Consider the following 18,658-nt stretch of genomic DNA (forward strand, 5'->3'; position numbering starts at 1 on the left):
GCTGGACACCCTGGAGAGCGGCTGGACACCCTGGAGAGCGCCGTCTCCTCACCTGAGCCGAGCGGCCCCTTAAAAAGGAAGAGCAAAAGCCAGCCCTTCTCTCCCTGACTGGCCTCCTCCCCGGAAAAGGCGGCATTCCTACTCCCACTCAACGGCGTAAGCGTGCAAAAACGGCCACAGGAGCAGGGAAAGGGTTAGGGCGAGCAGCGCAAAATCCTTCTTGGCTCCGAGCCCTCGCCCTTGCCCTTGCCCCGCCCTGAAATCGCCGCCCGAGTGCGGCGTGCCTCCGGCTTCCTTCTCACCCCTCACCTTTTCAACTTGTTTAATGCAAGCTGCATTAACTTGGCTCCTCTTAATTGTCCGGCCCCCCGGCGAGTGTCCGAGCCCCAAATCTGCCCCTACAGGTGGCCGCCCGCTCGCTGCCATGCCCACAGACACGCCTGGCTCCCAGTGTCAGTGGGTCTGCCACGCTCCGCGCTGCACCTGGACGGCGGAGCACGGCAGCCGGCCGCCCCGGCGAGGAGAGACCCGCCGTGGAGAGCGCCGCTACTCGCTGCCTGCTAGGGGGAGGCTGCGGCGGAAGCCCACCGCCCCCTGCCCGGTCAAAGGTGAGGCGGAAGCCAAGCCCCGAGGCCGACGCTCCCCTGCCCCACCGCCGTCGGGGGTGGGTGTGGGGTGGGAAGTGCACGACAGGGCCTCCAAACGCCTCCCTCCCCCCCCCTTTCTGACGACTAATAATGATATAATAATAATAAAAACGGGGTTGGCAGTCAGTCTCCCGCTCGTGCGAATTAATTAAAGGTAAAGGTATCCCTTGTGCAAGCACCGAGTCATGGCTGACCCTTGGGGTGACGCCCTCCAGCGTTTTCATGGCAGACTCAATACGGGGTGGTTTGCCAGGGCCTTCCCCAGTCATGACCGTTTACCCCCCAGCAAGCTGGGTCCTCATTTTACCGACCTCAGAAGGATGGAAGGCTGAGTCGACCTTGAGCCGGCTGCTGGGATTGAACCCCCGTCCCAGCCTCTTTTCACGTGCGAATGAATTACAGCACGCGAAAAGAGGCTGGGACGGGCGGAGCGAGTCGCAGACCCTCTGGCAGGCGTGCTCGAGTCACCGGGATGCGCCGCCTGTAGGAGAACCGAGCGGGCTCAATCCCCGCCGCTGCCGCCGCCGCCCCGAGCCCTTGCCCTGCGCCCCACTTACGCGCCCCTCCGCGCAGCTGCCTTGCCTCTGCCACCATGAAGGGAAACAGGCGGACCCGCCTCCGCCCCGGTAGGGGGCGGGCACCTCTCACGTCCGAGCCCCGTGGGCAGGGGGTGGGACTGCAGCCTGCAATGCCGCCGCTTTCCCAAAGCAAGGCGGGACGCCCCGCCCCAGGAAAAACAACGTCCGGGCCCACCGGAGCCGGACGCGCTGAAACTTTGTAAAGAATTCCTTGCCTCACCCTGCGAAAGCTGCAACTTTGGGGCTCTTCCGTCGTGCCCAAATCCCCATTGACGTGCAAGCTGCCTGGTTCGGAGGGCCTCCCTGGGGAGAAGCGCCGCCTCGGCTGCCCCGCCCACCCGGCGTCACAGCAATTAAGGAGCGATCCTTTGCATTCCGGCTGCCTCCCTCCCCCGCCCCAGCAAGCCCGCCTGCCTGAGGAGAAGGCCTGGACTCAAAGGCAATTGGAACTGGGTGAGGATTTGTCTGAAAAGCATGTTAGTTCCTTGTTGACTATAATCCTCGTTGTACCTTTGGAATTTTTAAAAGATCGTCAACAGCAGAAGCAATACCATTACAGCCTTTGCATTTCACTTTGGGAAACAGCAATGACCATACCATCACACATGGTGTTGACAGATTGTGGTTTATGGAGATAAAATCAAAGATGCTTAGTACATTGAACCACACCTTCAGCTGCTACATGTACCACTGGGGTGGTTTATCCTGGCTTTAAATGCAAGCCTTTGGGGTCAGATGAATAGTTTGCTTTTGAGATTTTTCTGTGCTTTTCATCATGCATTGATGTTATCATTGTGCATTTTACAAAACGTAGGAAAACGACACGATAATAAAGGGGCTTTATTGTTGTATGGGATTGGATCTAGACCAAATTTCCCATCAGCATAATGAAACCTCCCTGCTTCATCTTCACATTGCAGCCCACCTCCACAAAATGATGGTGGATCAGGGAAATTGGTAAAGGTAAAGGTATCCCCTGTGCAAGCACCGAGTCATGTCTGACCCTTGGGGTGACGCCCTCCAGCGTTTTCATGGCAGACTCAGTATGGGGTGGTTTGCCAGTGCCTTCCCCAGTCATGACCGTTTACCCCCCCAGCAAGCTGGGTACTCATTTTACCGACCTCGGAAGGATGGAAGGCTGAGTCAACCTTGAGCCAGCTGCTGGGATTGAACTCCCAGCCTCATGGGCAAAGCTTTCAGACGGCTGCCTTACCACTCTGCGCCACAAGAGGCTCTAGGGAAATTGGTAGAGATTGCCAATTTAGGGCCAAACAAGGTTTTACAGCAGCCACAGGTCTGACCCATGGACACTGAAGCCGTTCTAGAGATTTATTCAGCCATTCCAAAATGCCACAAGCCTGAACCCTGATCAAGCCCATATCCCCTCTCCTTGCACCATTTCACATGCTGTAAGAGCCCCACCCCCAGCAGTTTCAGATACTTTGTTAGTCCTAAAGGTTCCACTGGATTCATACTTTCTTGTGTTGTTTCAGGCCAACACAGCTGTAGAAATAGTGAGGCATCACAATCAAGCAAAATGAGTAAGAAGCAGATGTCTTTGTAAGGTTTCTTTGCGAAGGGTAAAAGGCTCAGTGAAGACACAGAAGAACCGTCCGCTTCCAAGAAAAGGAAAGTTTGTAGACAATACGAGTCTTATTTGAAATATGGATTTGTCCCGGTAGGTGATTCCCACATACCAAGCCCACTCTGCATAATATGCGGCAAATGGCTGGCTAATGAGGCAATGAAGCCTTCAAAACTGCTTCTCCACTTGGAGACCAAGCACCCTGGATTAAAAGACAAGCCCCTGGAGTTTTTTGAAAGAAAAAAAACAGGAACACAATGGACAGAAGAAATTACCGAAGGCCACCACATCAGTAAATGTGAATGCACTGAAAGTGTCATGCTTGGTGGCTAATGAAATTGGCAAGGCTAAAAAGCCATTCACTATTGCTGAGGAATTGGTCTTGCCCTGCTCTGTACACATGTGCCGTGAACCTGTAGGAGAGGCTGCTGTCACAAAGTTCACACAGGTGCCTCTGTCGGGTAGCACCGTGACTTGGCGCATCGCAGAAATAGCCAAAGAAGAGGAAGAGTTGGTTCTTATATGCCGCTTTTCCCTACCCGAAGGAGGCTCAAAGCGGCTTACAGTCGCCTTCCCTTTCCTCTCCCCACAACAGACACCCTGTGAGGGAGGCGAGGCTGAGAGAGCCCTGATATTACTGAAGAAGAAGAGCTGGTTCTTATATGCCGCTTTTCCCTACCCGAAGGAGGCTCAAAGCGGCTTACAGTCGCCTTCCCTTTCCTCTCCCCACAACAGACACCCTGTGAGGTGGGTGAGGCTGAGAGAGCGCTGATATCACTGCTCGGTCAGAACAGTTTTATCAGTGCCATGGCGAGCCCAAGGTCACCCAGCTGGCTGCATGTGGGGGAGTGCAGAATCGAACCTGGCATGCCAGATTAGAAGTCCGCACTCCTAACCACTACACCAAGCTGGCTCAAAGACATCGAGACACAATTGTTGGAGAGGATTAATAAATCACCATGCTACGCCCTCCAGGTTGACGAATCTACAGATGCTGACAACAAGGCATTACTACTTGCATATGTGCGATATCTTTATCAGGAGGATGTGCATGAGGATATGTTATCGTTGCCAACCAACACAACACAATTTGCCAACCAGCAAATTGCAGGGGTTCCCAACTGTGTCTCCTACCATGCCATTTGCGCAGAATTTGGCCAAATTAGGGTAGAGACAAGGGCCTGGATAGCTACTTTTAAATTTTGGGTCAGACTGTTTTTTAGAATAGAAACTGGCAGCCTTTTAACTTGTCTAAAAAGTGACCCTCTTAAATTTCAATGGTTCCAGGCTATTGAACAAAAATTAGTCTCCATTGGCATCGATCTGAACTCCCTTCTACCTCTGGAAGAAAAATGTATCTTCCGGATTATTAAACAGAGAATTTTAGACCATGAGCAGCAGGAACTCATACCTACCCAGCCTCGAGTCTGCTCACCAGCATTCTTTGGCATCATTATGCAGAGAAATATTATGCCTACATATTTGCATCTCCTTGATGTCCCACCCCTGAGAAGAGCTTTTCTCCTCACACGAATGAATGCTTTCCCCTCAAAGGTCTTAGAGGGAAGATTCCACCATATCCCATACCATGCGAGACTCTGTCCGTGTGGTTCTGGCTGCCCTGACTCTGTCTCACACATTTTGTTAGATTGCCCCTTATATGAGCAGGGTCGGGATGACAGCTTTGTTGCTTTGCTGGGAAACAAGCCTTCTGTAAGTAAATCTATGACCTTGCAATTTCTGCTCTCTGACAAAGACCCAGAGATAACCATTTTAGTTGCCAGAGTTTTAACTAAGATGCTTTTATAATATGCTGCCTACCTTGTATTTTATCTCTTATAGTTTATTTAATCATTTTAAGATCTGTTTGGTCATGTAACCCCATTTTATTATTTTGTTGAAATTTTAAACCCAATTTTTATATGTCTTATACATTTTATGCCAATAAAAGGTTACTGATTGACTGATTGAACCAACACCACCGCTGCAGAACCGTTCAAGTTGCTGGATGGTTTTATATCAGGAAAACTGAAATGGTCCTCTTGTATTGGCATCTGCACAGATGGAGCTGCTGCCATGACCAGACGGCTGTCTGGTTTAACAGCTCAGATCAAGGAAGTTGCACCTGAATGTGAATCTACACACTGTATCATTCACAGGGAAATGCTGGCAAGCCGAAAAATGCCACCAGAATTGAACAGCGTGATGAATGGTATTGTTAAAGTCATTAACCACGTCAAAGCACAAGCCCTCCACTCACGCCTGTTTGAGCAGCTTTGTGACGAGATGGATGCAGATTACAGACGCCTTCTCTTATACACAGAAATAAGATGGTTATATCCCGAGGGAAATCGCTGGCCAGAGTGTTTGAATTACGAGAGCCTCTGCAAACATTTCTCTCAGAAAAGTCACCGCTGGAAGCAAATTTCAGTGGCAAGGAACGGGTTGCCAAACTGGCTTACCTGTGTGACATATTCAACCTGCTCAATGAACTCCATCTGTCACTTCCAAGGAAAAATGACAACTGTCTTCAATTTGGCAGATAAAGTAGCTGCATTTAAAGCCAGATTGGATTTGTGGGGACAGAGCGTGAACAGGGGCATATTGGACATGTTTCCCACATTAGCGGGGATTTTGGGTGAGACTGAGCCTGTGCCTTCATTCTCCCAGCTGGTGCACAATCACCTGGCTTTACTTTTAAAGGAGTTTGAGCGCTACTTCCCAACCACAAAAGACCCACGAACCGGCAAGGAATGGATCCGCGACCCATTTGCCAACAAACCAGGTGAATCTAGTCTGTCTTTAAAGGAAGAAGATCAGCTGCTGGAGATTGCAAATGACGGCGGCCTTAAAAGTATTTTTGAGACAACAACTCTGCCGGTATTCTGGATTAAAGTCATGGCAGAGTACCCTGAGATCGCCACCACAGCACTGAAAGCCCTGTTGCCATTTCCAACACCTTATCTGTGTGAAACGGGGTTTTCTGCAGTGACAGCAACCAAAACAAAACAACGGAGTAGACTGGACATAAGCAACACACTCCGGGTGTCCTTGTCTCCCATCACTCCCAGATGGGACTATCTTGTTGCAGAGAAACAAGCTCGGGGTTCCCATTGATTTGTCATTGTCATGAGTTAAAATTTCCATGAAAATAAAATGTTCCTTATGTTCATTGTTGTGGCGTGCCTGTATCTTATTTTGAAGGGATGTTTAAACATTACCATGGCAATCAGAGAGCGTTAGGGCAGTGGTTGAGAGTAGAGGAGTAAACTACCCCCCCCCCCCCCCCGGCCTCAGTAAAACTGTCAAGCGTTGAGTGGTCCCCGGTGATAAAAAGGTTGGGGACCACTGGTTTAATCCTTTCCCCCTACACCATGCCTCAGCTAGAGCAAAATACAAATGCCCATATTAGGTGAAGATGTTGAACACCTCGGCACTCAAAAAAAAAAAAAAAAAAAGGAGGCTTTAGTTTTGAAAACAGTGTTTTAAAAAAGTGGCTCACATTTCCAAAAGTTGTACTTTAGAACCGCCACATCCAGAGTCCACCTGGATGTGCCTTTCACAGCCCCATGAGCTCGCCATACCTTTTGTGACATACAGAATGAGCTACGTTTGCAATCTAAAATAACAGCTCTCTTGTTTCTGACTTGCAGCTACAATTCTGGACAGGGCAAGGGGCCGTTTGCCCATCTTATTGGTACCCTTTAGCCACTGAGCTAAAACTTGCCATCTGCCCAGGCAGCCATTTCATAAATACTCAAGTACCCCTGCTCTCAAAGGTCAGCCTGGTTAGCCAGTCTGGTCCCTGACCTCCACACCAATAGGGTCACAGGCCCTCACACGAACCAATCAAAGTGCAGCCCTGAATCTACAAGTGGGCACCCTAGTTGAGCTCTCCTGAGTCAGTAAAATGAAGCTGGTTCTTATATGCCCCTTTTCTCTACCAGGAGTCGCAAAGCGGCTTACAATTGCTTTCCCTTTCATCTCCCCACAACAGACGCCCTTGGTGAGGTAGGGGAGGCTGAGAGAGCTTCTGACAGAACTGCTCTGTGAGAACAGCCCTATCAGGGCTGTGACGATCCTGCCGGATTGTAGGCTGCCACTCTTAACCGCTACACCAAGATGGCTCTCAACAAGAGAACTGCAAAAAACAGCAGGGTGAATTACAGACATTTGAGAACAATGAAGAAGCAGAACTGTCACCCCTTTATTCTGGGCCAAAATGCCTTGAGAGTAGGCTGGAACAAACAAGAGAACTGCAAAAAACCAGCAGGGTGAATTACAGACACTCGAGAACAATATTTTAGAAATGAAGAAGTGTAACTCTCTCCCTCTTATTAATCCTGGGTCAAAATGCCTCGAACACCCTGGAACAAACGGGTACCACAAAAACCAGCAGGGTGAATTACAGACACTCAAGAACAATATTTTAGAAATGAAGAAGTTAACTCTCACATCTTTATTCACCTGTTCCAGGACAAAATGGTTCTGGAACACCTTGGAACGGGCATGAAACAAACAAGAGAACTGCTAAAAAAACGGGTGGTGGGGGGGGATGCATTACAGATACTGGAAAACAATATTGTAGAAATGAATAAGTGAAACTCCTCCACTTTTTAAACCCTTTCCAGGCCTAAATGCCTCTGGAAGCGGGAAATCTAACCCAGTTTGCCAGATTAGAAGCCGTCGCTCGTAACCACTACACCAAGTTAACTCTAAGATTGCAATAGCTAGTTTTGTGCCCAGTTTGACCAATGGCCCATTTAAATTATTCTTGCATAAGTGTTTAGGGAGGAAAGTGCCAGAACAGGAAGTGCGTCTCCACTGCACGGGTGGAGTACAACCGACAGTGTCACGCTCTGTAAGGAACTGTAAGGTAGCAAACCACACGTTCTTCCACCTTTGCCAGGAGAAGCTACTAGCATCCTATCTGACCCCGGAAAACCAAGGCGCAGTGATCCATGTGACAGTCATCTCTAGGGTAGACTATTGTAACTCACTTTACATGGGTCTGCCCATAACCTTGACCCGGAAGCTCAACTGGTACAAAATGCAGAAGCAGGGGTCCTTACCGTGACACCATGGAGGGCCCATATGCAACCTGCCCTCCAGCAACTGCACTGGTTACCAGTGGAATTCCAGATGAAGTTTAAGGACCTGGCTCTAACCTTCCAACGCAAATGCTGGCAGGGACTCCTGGGAATTGTAGTCCATGGACATCTGGAGGGCTGCAGTTTGACTACCCCTGGTCTAGGCCCAGAGTCTCTGAAGGACTGCTTTTACCGGAAGAACATTACGGTCATCAAATGCTGACACGTTGGTGGTCCCTGGCACCAAAGAAGTACGTCTGGCCTCGACATGGTGGAATCAGTTGCCAGGTGAGACGCAGGCCCTGATGGAACCATTCAAGCTGGGCCAACAAAATGTCGCTATTCCACAAGACATATGGCTGAGGCCGGAACAAGCAAATGAAATTATGTGGGCCTCCTTCTTTCCTTCTCCAGAATAAAGTCTCACTGCTGAATACTGAATACATGGAGAAGTAGTGGACAAATTCGAACATTTGGTTTATTTTATTTTTTTTTATTTGGTGCAAACTTAAATGGACTCCAGGGAGTGGTCGAGGTCAGGAAGGCCTGGAGGATCATTGTCCATGGGGTCGCGATGGGTCGGACACGACTTTGCACCTAACAACAACAATTTTTTAAATTGTATTTTGAACTGATTTTAACGTTGTTAACTGCCCTGAGCCAGTCTACAGAGAGGAGCAGTATATAAATTTAATTAATTGCCCCGTATTAATTGCAGGTAGCATAGCCATGTAAGAAGTCCTTTAACAATGTCGTCATATTTCTTTTGCTTTTTGGGGATTTTTTTCTTCTTCTTTGCTTCCTCTGGCTAATAGAGCTGAATAAGATTCTTGGTGTCGAAATCCGTGTCTAATCATATAGGAAGTGTTAAAGCCTTAGACAACCCCGTAAAAAGGGCCAAAACACTTACAAGCAGGTATTTCTAATTGGCCCTGTCACAGCAGTTATTGATTTGAGATAGACTGGACCAAAACATAGTCAGCAATTTATCCCAATCTTAAAACAACAATGGAAAGGCACTTTCAAGAGAATTTGGACCTTTCTGTATCTCTCACCTCTGGTGGGGAAGCAATTAAAGTGGTGGTGAGGGGATCTTATGCTCAGAATTCCTCATCTGGAGGCTTGTATGTCGGGCCTGTTTTGCTTTACCACCGCACCTGTTTAATCAAAATGCCAGGGATTGAACCTGAGACCTTTGGTATGCCAAACATACATTCTCCCAGTGCTCAGCTTTCACAAGAACTCCACTGTGGGATCAGACTAGTCATCCATCCAGTATATTATATGCCACACAGATATCTCTGGGAAGTCCAGGAAGGACCCCTGTCTTGGTTGAACAAATTTAGAGTCCAATGGCACCTTTCAAGCCAATAAAGGTCCCACTGGACTCTAAATTTGTTCTGCTGCTTCAGGCCAACACGGCTACCCACTTGAATCTACCTGTTGCAAGACAGGCCCCAAAGAGATCATAGAAAAGAATAATAGAAGTGGAGGGTACCTCATGGGTCATCTAGTCCAACCCCCTGCACAATGCAGGAGACTCACAACTCTTATCGCTCATACACTGTAACATGTATGGACCTTCACAAAATCAGCCTCTCTGTTAGATGGCTATCCAGCCTCTGTTTAAAAATTTCCAAAGAAGAAGAACCTACCACCTCCTGAGGAAGCCTGTTCCACTGGGAAACCGCTATAATTGTCAAGAACTTCTTCCTGATGTTGAGACGGAATTTCCTTTGGATTAATTTCATCCCATTGGTTCTGGTCTGTCCTTCCAGGGCAAGAGAGAACAACTCTGCTCCATCCTCTATATGGCACCCTTTTAAATACTTGAAGATGGTTTTCAGATCCCCTCTGAGTCATCTCCTCTCTAGGCTAAACACACCAAGCTCCCCCAAACCTTTCTTCATATGTCTTGGTTTCCAAAACCCTCACCATCTTTGTTGCCCTCCTCTGGACACGCTCCAGTTTCTCTATATCCCTCTTCAACTGGGGTGCCCAAAACTGAACACAGTACTCCAAGTGAGGCCGAACGAGAGCAGAGTACAGCGGTACCATCACCTCCTGTGAGCTGGACACGATACTCTGTTTGATATAGCCCAAAATTCCATTTGCCTTTTTAGCCACCGAGTTACACTGCTAACTCATGTTCAATGTATGGTCTACGAAGGCCCGTGGATCCTTTTCGCACATGCTACTGCCATGACAAGAGCCTCTTGTGGCGCAGAGTGGTAAGGCAGCTGTCTGAAAGCTTTGCCCATGAGGCTGGGAGTTCAATCCCAGCAGCCGGCTCAAGGTTGACTCAGCCTTCCATCCTTCTGAGATCGGTAAAATGAGTACCCAGCTTGCTGGGGGGTAAACGGTAATGACTGGGGAAGGCACTGGCAAACCACCCCATATTGAGTCTGCCATGAAAACGCTGGAGGACGTCACCCCAAGGGTCAGATATGACTCGGTGCTTGCACAGGGGATACCTTTACCTTTACTGCCATGACAAGTCTCCCCCGTCCTATATTGGTATAAATGCAGAACTTTACATTTGTCTATTGAATTTGATTTCATTTAGTTTAGCCCGGTTCTCGAGCCTATCAAAATCATCCTGTATTCTGATTCGATCTTAACAACAACAACAAGAAGACACCACTAGCGATCACATACAGTTCTCAACTCAAACCATCATCAGTGACTTACAGCCTCTATTGGAAAATGACAGTCCCCTTTCACAAGTACTGATACCAAACCTTGGTATAAACCCAGATGCCGACTCTGCTGCCGCATACACCCAGACGGCACCATCACTGGACCTAGAAACATCAACTACTCCATCTCAGACTTATTGACATGCTCATCTTCTAACACTGTATATGCCATTAAATGCCAACAATGGCCTTCCATTCTCTGCACAAATCTGACATTGAGAGTCTCGTGAATGAGAAACCTTTAGGGACAGTGGTTCTCAACCTTCCTAATGCCGCGACCCTTTATTACAGTTCCTCGTGTTGTGGAGACCCCCAACCATAAAATTATGCAAGCGTCCTTTCACAGAAATTAAACTAAAACTGACCAATGGTGTGAAGATCCATGGTTCATTATTGTATATATATTGTTTTTTTTCCCGGGGTTTCTCATTCAGCTCTGCCTCTTGTCCCATCATGCCGATCTCGCTCCTTTACACTGCTCTAGACACACGAATGCTCTATCGCAATCTACCCCGCAAAGTTGTTGTGTGGATGGCGCCCCCCCCCCGGCCGAGCTGCTTGTCCTGCCGCGACTCCTGTGGAAGGGCCGTTCGACCCCCAAAGGGATCTCAACCCCCAGGTTGAGAACCAGTGCTTTAGGAAGGCACTTCAACCTTCCAGGACATTCAAAGGGTTACCTGAAAGTAGCTGATCTATTACAAAGGAACATCAGGAACAGACTGGAAGGGGAAATTGCTGAGCTGGAAGTTATTACAACACTCAAGACCATGGAATTCCCAGGACGCAATAGGGATATCGGTTTCTTAGATCACTACATATGCTAACTTCATTCAGCCCTTATGTCTGCATCCTTAACAATCTTCCAGAAGGGCCATATTTTAGTTTATTTTCTTATTTGGAGTAACAGATCAGAACAGCAGATTGCCATGTAATGTAATGAATAGTAGCAAGTAATGTAATTTGGTTTGGTAGATTGGAATGTTTTTCTCTGGTCTGGGGGCAGGGGGAATAACTCTACACAGCCACATAGCCCTACTTCAAAGAAGCTGCTGCTGTCCATGCTTGAAAAGAAATAGCAGCACGAAAGAGGAAGAATCTAGGGACAAGACATTAAAATCTGTGACAGGGGCTCTTTCTGCTCCAGACGGCATTGCACTGCGTTTCCTGTCCTTGCTGTCAAAGGAAGCTTTCACAAGGTCTGGAGGCCTTGATGTTTTGCAAGTAAAACAAGAAGCTGTCCTCAAATTCTTTGCTGCACTTGGGAGGCACCAGTCTAGACTTCCAGATGGAACAGTACATCTATAAAAGGAAGACTGATAGCATTTATATTATCAGCCTGAAGAGGACCTGGGAAAAACTGCTTGTGGCTGCCTGTGCCATTTTTGCGACTGAGAACCCGGCTGACGAGATCGTTATGTCCTCCAGGAATACCGGGCAAGCATGCTGTTCTGAAGTTTACTGCTGCAACTGGTGCCACACCTAGAGCTGGCCGCTTCACTCCTGGTACTTTCACCAATCAGATCCAGACTGCCTTCCGCGCGCCGCGCCTTTTAGTGGTTACTGATCTGAGGGCCGATTATTAACCTCTGACTGAGGCATCCTATGTAAACATCCCCACCATTGCCTTGTGTAACACTGATTCTCCCGGCATTACATGGACATGCTTGGTGGAGAGCCAGTTTTGTGTAGTGGTTGGGAGTGCGGACTTCTAATCTGGCAAGCCGGGAGTGCTGATTCTGCACTCCCCCACATGCAACCAGCTGGATGACCTTGGGCTCGCCACAGCACTGATAAAACTGTTCTGACCGGGCAGTGGTATCAGGGCTCTCTCAGCTTCACGTTGGAACTCCTTCGAATAGAGACAAGCGGCATATAAGAACCAACTCTTCTTGAGTAATCTCAGGGCTCCCTCAGCCTCACCTCCCTCACAGGGTGTCTGGTGTGGGGAGAGGAAAGGGAAGGCAACTGTAAGCCGCTTTGAGACTCCTTCAGGTAGAGAAAAGCGGTGTATAAGAACCAACTCTTCTTCTTCAGTAATATCAGGGCTCTCGCAGCCTCACCTCCCTCACAGGGTGTCTGTTGTGGGGAGAAGAAAGGTAAGGCAAGATTGTAAGCCGCTTTGAGACTCCTTCAGGTAGAGAAAAGCGGTGTATAAGAACCAACTCTTCTTCTTCAGTAATATCAGGGCTCTCGCAGCCTCACCTCCCTCACAGGGTGTCTGTTGTGGGGAGAAGAAAGGTAAGGCAAGATTGTAAGCCGCTTTGAGACTCCTTCAGGTAGAGAAAAGCGGTGTATAAGAACCAACTCTTCTTCTTCAGTAATATCAGGGGGAGGAGCCAAAGACGGCGTCTGCCTAGCAGCTCCCAGAGAAGCTCCTGTTTTATTTTTGGTTTTACCTTCCTCCGGCCTAATTTTTATGGTTCAAAATGATATCCAGAGGAAAGAAAAGAATAAGGACCAGTCCTGCCAATGAAACCGGGATTTCTAAACCTTGTAAAGCGGAGAAACAGATGAGGATTGATGACTTTGTCGCTGCTGCAGAACTGACGCAAGATGTGAGTAAAAGAGTTATGGCCTCGGAACTCTCTCCCGCAACTAATAAGGAATTGCAGAGAACAGCCAAAAGACAGGACTCCCCCTCGACTCACCAAAGCCTTCGGATGAGACAGCCTGCGGGGGAGGAGAGAAGGGGAGATAACCTCCAAGAACAGGCTGCCAGCTCTCCTCGGCTTCTTATTCAACCTCTTCATGAGGTCTGCCTTCTGTCTGCAGAGACTCTGGTGGTCATATTGAAACGCATAAACGAACTTGCAGAGGAAATGGATTAACCTCCAACAAGATTTGAAAATCCGAGTCTCCTATACGCAGCAGGTGGTTAAAGGGACAGTGGAAGTTAACCATGGGCACCAGTGACTGAGGCAGAGATAAAGAGCCTAATAGCACAGCTAAGATCAGGGAAAGCTCCAGGGGAAGACCTAATTCCTGCAGAGGCTATAAAAAACAACCTGGACTTTTGGGTTCCTATACTGTAAAATGGACCAATTAGAACTAAATTACCAGAAAACCAAAATTATGTCATTTGCTAAAAAACCTAAGAGACATTCCTGGATCATTGATGGGCACAGAATTGAACAGGTCTGTCATTTCAAAAACTTAGGGGTGGTCTTTCAGACCTCTGGTAGCTGGAAAGCCCATGGGGACTATGTGGCCAACAACGCACAGAAAAGTGCAAATGCCATTCTTAAATTTTTTAGATCAAAAGGTGGACAATATATACCTGCAGCACTCAAATTATCTGAAGCCAAGGCAGTGTCACAACTGTTTTATGGCACACAGTTGGGCCCCCTCTCAAACTTGGCCCCCTTAGAGAGGGTTCAATCTAAATTTTTAAGATCTGCTCTTCAAGTGCCAAAGTGTGCCTCCAATGTTACTCTGAGACTTGAGACAGGTTCCATGAAGATGGAGGCTAGAGTATGGCTGACTGCTTTAAATCACTCGCTTAGACAGTCCTTTTTCCCTCGTGGCCTTGCCCTACTAACAACGGAGGATGGCTATCAATCATCTTGGCAACGAAACATCAGAACTAAAATCACACTCTTGGGGTTCTCTCCTGAGTTCCTACCGAGTATGGGATATGATCAGGCCAAAGAAGTTGTTAAGCAGAGATTGACTGACATAGAACGCCAACAGGACCTAGCTAATAACCCATCTTTCATTATTAGTGAACCCAATAGATATTCATCTTTCCCTATGACATATCTGGGCAAGCTTGAAGTACCTCGTCATAGGAGGGCCTATATAGGAAAATACCGTATACTGAAAGGAAATGCACCTGTGGCTCTGGGCATGTAGAAACCATGGAACATGTTCTCTTTCAATGTTGATTCTATAATGAGATTTGAACTAGTCTAATTCTTCCGTTGCTAGGCAGATTCCCAGGGCGCTCAGGAGAATTTTACATTTCTCTGCTGCTTGCAGATATAGAAAATAACACAACTTATAGAATTGCCAAGTTCTGCGCAGCAGCGATCAAAATTCGTAATAGAATGGTCTGTTTTAAATGAATCTGGACAGCTGTGTTTATCTACCTTTTCTATTTTCTATTGTTATCTTTTAAGATGTTTTAATTCCTGGTTTTAATGGATGCTTCTGTATCATCTTATGCTGGTCTATGACCGTAATAAAACTAACTACAACTACAGTAATCTCAGGGCTCTCGCAGCCTCACCTCCCTCACATGGTGTCTGTTGTGGGGAGAGGAAAGGGAAGGCGATTATAAGCCACTTTGAGCCTCCTTCAAGTAGAGAAAAGCGGCATATAAGAACCAACTCTTCTTCTTCGGTAATATCAGGGCTCTCGCAGCCTCACCTCCCTCACAGGGTGTCTGTTGTGGAGAGAGGAAAGGGAAGGAGATTGTAAGCCGGTTTGAGACTCCTTCAGGTAGAGATAAGCGGCATATAAGAACCAACTCTTCTTCTTCCCCTGCAACAACAAGGGGGCTTACTCAGTTGGCCTGATGTGGTGGAAGTCGGCGCAGGAGGTTCTACCTGTGCGCAGCATGATTTCCTGTGAACATCCGTGGGAGGTCATGCTGGATCTCTATTTCTATCAGGACTGTGAAGAGATTGAAAAAGAGGAGAAGGCCGCAGCTGAGAAAGCTGTGATAAAGGAGGTGCTGGCCCTTTCCACGGAGGGAGAGCCAAACGCTCCAGGCAAAAGCAAAAGTCATTCTTGAGTTATTCAAGTTGTGAGCACTAGGGTACAGTTGCACAAGTCTAAGACTTTCGTTACTGACAGCTTACATTTCTTCCCACAGTTAAGAACTGTAGCATTTTACATGCCACAGGCATAGTGGAGAGATCTTGACAAATGTGACAGTTTTTCCTTACAATGTTGAGACTGTTGTTTCAAAGCCAAAGATCTCCTGTTTCTTTAAACGCAAACTTACCGTAGAAACATACAGCTGGAAGGGGGCATATGGGCCATCTAGTCCTGCTCCATGTAGGGTCATTGATATAGGGTTCTATATGTGATGAGGCAAGCAGCTGCATGGGGAAAGAGGCAGGCAAGTGACACCGTGATGAGCAGGGAAGTGACTGCCCTTTGAGATTCTCCCGTTTTCCTATCTTTGTATCTGAGGCAGGCTGAGTATTGGGCAAGATAACTTTCCAGCACAGATTGTCACTTGCAAGGATGCTTCCACGCTTGGGTGGAGATGGATGGGGCCAGCAACTAGTCTCTTTTAACTATTCCTTTTCACAACTGGAAAAGTGTCTGCCATTAATTACTGACGTGGACAGTTCTATTTCTCCAATGATCTTCTGAACTACAGCTGAACTCAAAAGGCCTGATTAGCTGTTTTAGCAAAAAAATTATCATATGGCACAACATGGCTTAATTTGGACCTTATGACACAGTCGACTAATTTGCCACTAATTTACTTTTGCCTTATATCTGTACACTTATGATCCTTGTTCCATTTTGTCTGAGGAAGAGGGCAGGCACCCGAATAGTTCATGCCTTGAATAAATCTTTTTTGGTCTTAAAGACCCTATTGGACTCAATTTCTGTTTTGCTACGACCATCATCAGAGGGCTGAGCCTTGCTAATTGACATCCCTGTCATAAAGGAGGTTTCTGGTTCTTCTGTGGCCCCTTGGTCTGCTTTTGGAATGGCTCCATTTTTCTCAGCCTGGGGGTCGGGACCCCTTCGGTTGTCGAATGGCCCTTTCACAGGGGTCGCAGCAGTGCAAGCAGCTTGACGGGGGGGGGGCACCATCCACACAACAGCCTTTCAGGGTAGATCAAGGTAGACCGTTCATCTGTCTGGAGCAGCGGAAAACAGTAAGATCGGCATGGTGGGACAAGAGGCAGAACTGAACTGAGAAACCCTGGGGGGGGGGGAAACCAAGTTATATACAATCATGAACAACGGATCTTCACGCCATTGGTCAGTTTTGATTTAATTTCTGTGAAAGAACCCTTGCATAATTGTATGGTTGGGGGTCACCACAACATGGGGAACTGTATTAAAGGGTTGCGGTATTAGGAAGGTTGAGAGCCAGGTTGTTTCTGGAGATCTACCGCCCTCTAGTGGTGAAAAATCATCTGTCTGTACCTTCAATGGTGGATCGGAGGCGGCCATGCTAGTTCTGTTGTTGCTTTAAAAAGCGGAGCGGCTTCAGCCGCCAAAGGCAGCTAGATTTCTTGTTGGGTAGGCATGAGTGTGCTAGATAAGCCCCTTCTTTGGTCCATTTGTTCCAAGGGCTGGATTTGACCTAAATGTCACTTGGTCGGGCTGGACCACACTTGCCACAAAATGGAATACCAGGTACCAGCGGTACAAACTTTACAAAGGACCCAGGCAAATGCAGTGGATATATTTTAAAAATACAAACAAAATCAATTGATTCTTAGCAGTAAAAGCAATTCATTTACTGGGGAACCCACAAAAGTCCAAATCAGTGCATTTAATCAAGTGTAAGCTTCAGGTTTCCCCCAAGGGATATCTTAAAAAGGAGATGCCTTATATTTCAATGTAAATTGGCTACTTTTTGGATGTGTAACACTCTTAGGAGGCAAGTTGTCATCCTTGCAAGGGAATAAGGCAGTTTTTCAGAAACCTACTCCCACCCCCGCAAATATACTCAAAGCATTTGAAGCTGAGAACTTTTACCTTGAATAAAACTCGGTTGGTCTTAAAGGCCCAACTGGACTCAAAGTTTGTTCTTCTACAGACCAACATGGCTACCCATCTGAATCTATGCGGATATTATGTTAACCTAACCTCCTCATTTTTTAAGTTTATTTTTATGTGGTCTTTCAATCAACTAGGATCTCACCGAGGCTAATGAGCTTTAAAAGTTGTAAAATGCAAATGCAGAAACAATAATCCCTGAAGGCAGGTCACAAAAGCCACAGATGGTGGGCTTACGCATTAAAGTGATATGCGCTTTCTCTGGCTTACTCACATGCATAAAAGGTAAAGGTATCCCCTGTGCAAGCACCGGGTCATGTCTGACCTTTGGGGTGACGCCGTCTAGCGTTTTCATGGCAGACTCAATACGGGGTGGTTTGCCAGTGCCTTCCCCAGTCATTACTCACATGCATGCCCAACTGAAATCATTAAGAATTGTTTCTCAGGGCACATAGTTTGGGCTCAAGGGCTGCAGAGGTACTTTGGGCATTTCCTCCTTTTGTCAGTATGGCACAAGATCATCCCACAACAAACCAGATACATTTCGTGTGATTCTTTAACCGGTTCAGCAATTGACCCACAAGCCAGAAGAATGTGCCTTCCCAAGCACATGAGTTCTGACAGGAAAGCTAACCAACTTCATTCTGGGCAGGTAACCACCTCGCCGCCCACGCAAAAGCAAAATCAGAAACCAGGAGCTTCTCTGCACGACTAACAGGCAGTCAGGAGAGAAATGAACCGGTGAAAAGCCTCTTTCAGAAACAACGCTTAAAAGACGCTCAAAGCACCGAAGAGGCAGTTCACCATGCAGAGCAAAATCAGTTTTGCGGAGTAAATTCACTCTTTAGTGCAGAGATCAGAAAAACAACAATGTATTTAGTGAGTTTTTATTAGCTTTTCCATCATGCAGAAGAGGCCCAGGAAGAAATCAGGCTTCTGCCTGACCAAGAACTACATTTCCCAGTGTGCCTACAAGAATGTCGCAGGCATGACATCATTTCCCTTTTCATCCCCCTTGCCAGAGTGAGAGAGGGCCTGTATCTTCCTGCTTCCTGTGTGTCGCTGGAGAGACGACGGCAAAACAGCAACGCAGTCTTAAAATGAGTCACACGCACTGAGCCAAAACAAATGCTCATTTTCGAAACGAACTTTCATCAGTGGCTCTGAAGCCACTGTTGATGTTTATATTTATACACAGTGGCTTTTGCTTCATTTTTTTTCCTGTTCTATATACTGTATATCCCCATCTTTGTATTCTCTTGGTATGTTTCCTCAGGCAACCAATATTTAAATGTTGTTAAAATGCTGTGAGAAAGGTGGGATTCCAGCCTGGGTGCCCTTCTGTAGCAACCGGAGGTACCAG

General features: G+C 47.3%; 1 protein-coding gene and 1 long non-coding RNA gene across 6 annotated transcripts in view; one reads left to right on the plus strand and one right to left on the minus strand.

Annotated features, from left to right (window-relative positions):
• LOC143831537 (natural killer cells antigen CD94-like) overlaps positions 1 to 18,658 on the minus strand; it is a 37,379-nt gene that overhangs the window by 11,786 nt on the left and 6,935 nt on the right. The window contains exon 1 of one of the 5 annotated variants that reach the window (XM_077324600.1): positions 1,446 to 1,560. The exons of 3 other annotated variants lie outside the window; for them this stretch is intronic. The gene's annotated coding sequence lies outside the window, so the exon portion shown is untranslated. Of the gene's footprint in view, positions 1 to 1,204; positions 1,361 to 1,445; positions 1,561 to 18,658 lie in introns of those variants that run through there. One more of the 5 variants, XM_077324599.1, reaches the window with a different exon arrangement.
• Positions 1,571 to 4,782, plus strand: LOC143831539 (uncharacterized). The gene is made up of 2 exons (XR_013228913.1): positions 1,571 to 1,678; positions 2,719 to 4,782. It is a non-coding gene; the product is annotated as an uncharacterized LOC143831539 (long non-coding RNA).

Source organism: Paroedura picta, chromosome 3, assembly GCF_049243985.1.
Source record: "Paroedura picta isolate Pp20150507F chromosome 3, Ppicta_v3.0, whole genome shotgun sequence".
In the NCBI taxonomy this organism is placed as follows: domain Eukaryota; kingdom Metazoa; phylum Chordata; class Lepidosauria; order Squamata; family Gekkonidae; genus Paroedura; species Paroedura picta.